This window comes from Chiloscyllium plagiosum, chromosome 18, assembly GCF_004010195.1.
Source record: "Chiloscyllium plagiosum isolate BGI_BamShark_2017 chromosome 18, ASM401019v2, whole genome shotgun sequence".
Lineage (NCBI taxonomy): Eukaryota > Metazoa > Chordata > Chondrichthyes > Orectolobiformes > Hemiscylliidae > Chiloscyllium > Chiloscyllium plagiosum.
In genome coordinates, this window is record NC_057727.1 from 71,806,822 (window position 1) to 71,810,736 (window position 3,915).

At 44.8% G+C, this 3,915-nt stretch overlaps 1 non-coding gene across 1 annotated transcript; it reads left to right on the top strand.

The window, feature by feature from the left end:
• The first annotated feature begins 3,804 nt into the window (after positions 1 to 3,804).
• On the top strand, positions 3,805 to 3,886 carry trnal-cag. Its single transcript has one exon. It is a non-coding gene; the product is annotated as a tRNA-Leu (tRNA).
• The last annotated feature ends 29 nt before the right edge of the window (positions 3,887 to 3,915 follow it).

A 3,915-nucleotide genomic window follows, 5' to 3' on the forward strand; every position in this document is an offset into this window, starting at 1 on the left:
GTTTAATGGCAGAAAACAATGTGGTGGTGAAGGGTTGTGTGTGTGTGTGTGTGTTTCTGTTATATGTGTTTAATGGCAGGAGACAGGGAGGTGCTTTAGAGATTTGTGTGTGTTTCTGTGTATATCTGTTTGTTGACCGGAGACAAGGTGTTGGAGCAAGGTTGTGTTTGTGTGTGTGTGTGTGTGCTTCTGCGTATATTTAATAGCGTGAGACAACGTGGTGGTGGAGGCTTGTGTTGTGTGTTTTAGTGTATATCGGATTACCCTGGCAAGAAACAGGATTTTGGTGAAGAGTTGTGTGAGTGTGTTTTGTGTATATCTACTTAATGGAAGGAGACAGCGTGATGATAGAGGATTGTGTGTGTTTCTGCATATATCTGCTTAATGGCAGGAGACAGGATAGTGGTGGAAGGTTGTGTGCTTGTGTTTCTGTCTGTACCTGTTTAATAACAGAAGACAGGTATTGGGGCAGGTTGGTGTGTATGTGTTTCTGCATTTTACGTTAACTGTGCAATTTGCTGCAGAGATGTTCACACCTGGACATGAGCCACATGGATACCAACTGAGTTGGAATTGTGTGTCGGAACTGAGTTGGGAACATGTTTTTTTTTACGTTTTCAAGATGCCAATTACGCGAAAGACCCCGAGTTTGAAAGTGGATCGAAACTGCTTTGTTCTTCAACTGCAGAAGGCGTGGATCCAGGTTCCAGTCTCGAAAGGGACGTGGGTTCGAATCCCAGCACTACCATTTCTGCCGATCAACACCAACGCTGCGGCTTGTTAAAATCGCAAGCAGCTCTGCTATTCCAGGCAAGTTGCGCTTTTACTGGAACCGAATGGAGACTGTTATTTCATCGCTGTTGTGAAACTCGACTCGTCGTTATTGGTTTTCTGGCGATTGGAAAAATCGATCCAATGAATTTCAATGTGATATGTTATTGAATTTCTCTCATTTCCTTCATTTCCGTCCTGGAGACATCGCAAGGGAAAGGTAATCTAATCGATACTGTGATTGGTGAAATTCACTTTTTATGGCCCATTCTTATTATGTTCTTTCTTTCTCTCTTTTCAGCATTGTCTGGCACTAAGGCTCCAGTATGTTTGAAAGAGTAGTTTGGAATTGCCCTGTTGTTAGTTGTGAGATTACTTTATGGCTCATGCCCTCGGACTGTCTCACATTTAGCATTCATGCTTCGCTGTGTCAGAAAATGCATTAGGTTTGCCAGTTTTGTTTATGTTCAGTGTTAAAATGCTTTCTGTTTAACGATTCGCTCAATACATTACGAGTTAACAGGGTTTCTGAGGTAACTTTCAGCAGCAAAAATCCTCAACTGAGGATCTGGGAAAATTTCACGGAGTATGGTCAGTCGGAGCAAAAGTAAGAAAGTCGTTCGTTTCTGCAATGTTTCACAATACTACCTTTCCCGTGAGCAGTCGAACAGTTTAAATTATTGTGCCACAGACTGCGACAGCAAGCTCCGCTAAAAAGTAATCCTTTAAAGCCGTTGTAAGCAACACATCATTATTGGGGTACACCGCATGGAAACAGATAATTCGGTGTATCTTGTCCACGCTCACCACATAGCCAAAATTAAACAAGTCCCGTTCCCTAGCATTTGGCCCCAATCCATCTAAACCCATCTTATCCAGAAATCATCCAATTACCTTTTCAATTTACTGAGTGGAATAGCCTCCTCCACTTCCTCTGGTAACTCATTCCATACACGCACAACCTTCTGTGTGGGAAATGTGCCTCAGGTCCATGGTCAATTTCAGCCCACTCACCTTAAACCTATGCTCCCGAGTTTTCAACTCACCCCAACTTGGGTAAAACACGTAAATACTCAGTTTACAACCCTTCCTTAAGATCATGTCGCAGCTGTTACGCTGCAGAGAAAGTCGTCCCAGCCTATTCCACCTTGCCCTACGGTCCAAACATTGACGACATCCTTGTCCATATTTTGTCAACAATTTCACGTGCCTTTTTTTTACGTTTTCAAGATGTCAATTACGCTGGACAACAACGAGCTATTGGAAACCGAAAGGTGAAACGTAGAATGGCTTCAACGTTCAGTGCTGGGTGCCACTGAGCCGCAGCGCAGCCGGTTGAGGCTTGTTTCTGTAGTGCAGTGGTCATCACGTTCGTCTCACACGCATAAAGGTCCCTAGTTCGAAACTGGGCAGAAACTGCTTTGTTCTTCAACTGCAGCCTTTTACATGGACAAGAAAGGAGCTTTCTTGCTTATTTTCCCATCTGCAAACCTGCCTTCGAATTTGCGTGAACAAATCTGTTCTCGTAGTGAAATGTAATGCCATTCCATTTAATTACTGTGCAAAACATTATAAAGTTTTTCTCCAACCTGGTTCTGATCATATGCCATTCTGTTTGAGTGTGTAGTTACCGTGTTCTGATCCTTCCACGAAAAGCAGTACCGCATTTGCATTCCTTGCGCAGGCGGCTGATGCGCTGGTGTCACAGCGCACCACGAATTCCTGAACTTGTCTGTCTGTCAAATGTACCCCAAAGTCGTCTCTGAAAGGCCTTGTTTGGGAGCTGTCTGTCGTTATTCAACGTGCGAGAATTGGCCACAGAGGTCATGAGTCATGTTTTGGAGCAGTTCGCACGTTAGTGGCTCATTCAATCAGCAACAGCAATGAAAGAAATTACACTCTCAGAGGAACCTTTGGACTTGTTCTTTCATAGCGTCGCTAGTATTAAGATGCGCCCCGAGATCTAAGTCATGTTGGAACTGAAACGGAGGAATCGACAGAGAGGCTACAGAATGACATCGCATCCATTTGGTTTTCTTTGAATCAGTGACGAGCAGGAAAATGTAAACGGGGAGGGCGAGGGGGGAAGTGAGGCAGTTGCAGCTCTGGTGAAAATCCTTCTTTGTGATTCACTCAGCAACCAGAGACGTGAAGGTGACTCAGTTGTGAGAGCGCTTTTAGCACCTCTTCCGGAGTGGGGGTGGGGTGAGGTAATTACCTTTTGACTTCTGTTAATATGTTCAGAAACTGCCGTTTTGATTGAGGTGAACAGAAACTGCATTTCTAAAAAGCACCATGGAATTTAGCAAAATTTATTGAGTCGCTTGTCGTCGATTCCCACATAGGTTTCCAACGCAGTTGGTATCCATGTGGCACATGTCCAGGTGTGAACATCTCTGCAGCACATTGCACGGTTAAGGTAAAAGGCAAGGAAAGTGGCATCTCGAACTGGCTCCGAGGTCAGAGCATTCTCACAATGTGATCTGTCGTTCTCGGAATGTAATGTTACCTCCGGTTTTAGGGTGGAGAACATTCTTTGGAACGCCTATTCTGAAAAAAAACCACAGACACATTGACTGAAACTATGCTGCACGGTATGATGCGGAACACGGCCTGCTCAGGTTTGTGCATTTTCCCTGTAGTCCGGTGTGTTTCGTGTTCCGTGTAAACGTGAAAGTCGTCCTGTTTCGAGCAATGGGTAAAATCATTTAGCAAAGCAAGAATGGAAATACCAGTAATGTCAAGCAGCTCATGGTTATTTGACCAAATCATAAGCGAACCCACATTCTCACGCACTCACAGATACATTTGTACCTGAAAAGAGTCTGAGAAGAGTGACTCAGCTTACCATTGATTTTTGTCTGGATTGATGGGCTATCAATACCTGCTGCGAAATTGACATTGTAGCCGGGCACATCCCAGCAGCTGTGCGAGTCCGAGAGGAAACATGGAACCGTTTTCATGTGACTTTGCATCTGTTGTTATGCAGGAGCACAATTGGAAATACAAGAAAATGAGGAGGCGCGGCCGGCTGGTAGTGTGGCCGAGCGGTCTAAGGCGCTGGATCCAGGTTCCAGTCTCGAAAGGGGCGTGCGTTCGAATCCCACCACTGCCATTTCTGCTGAACAACTCCAACGCTGCAGC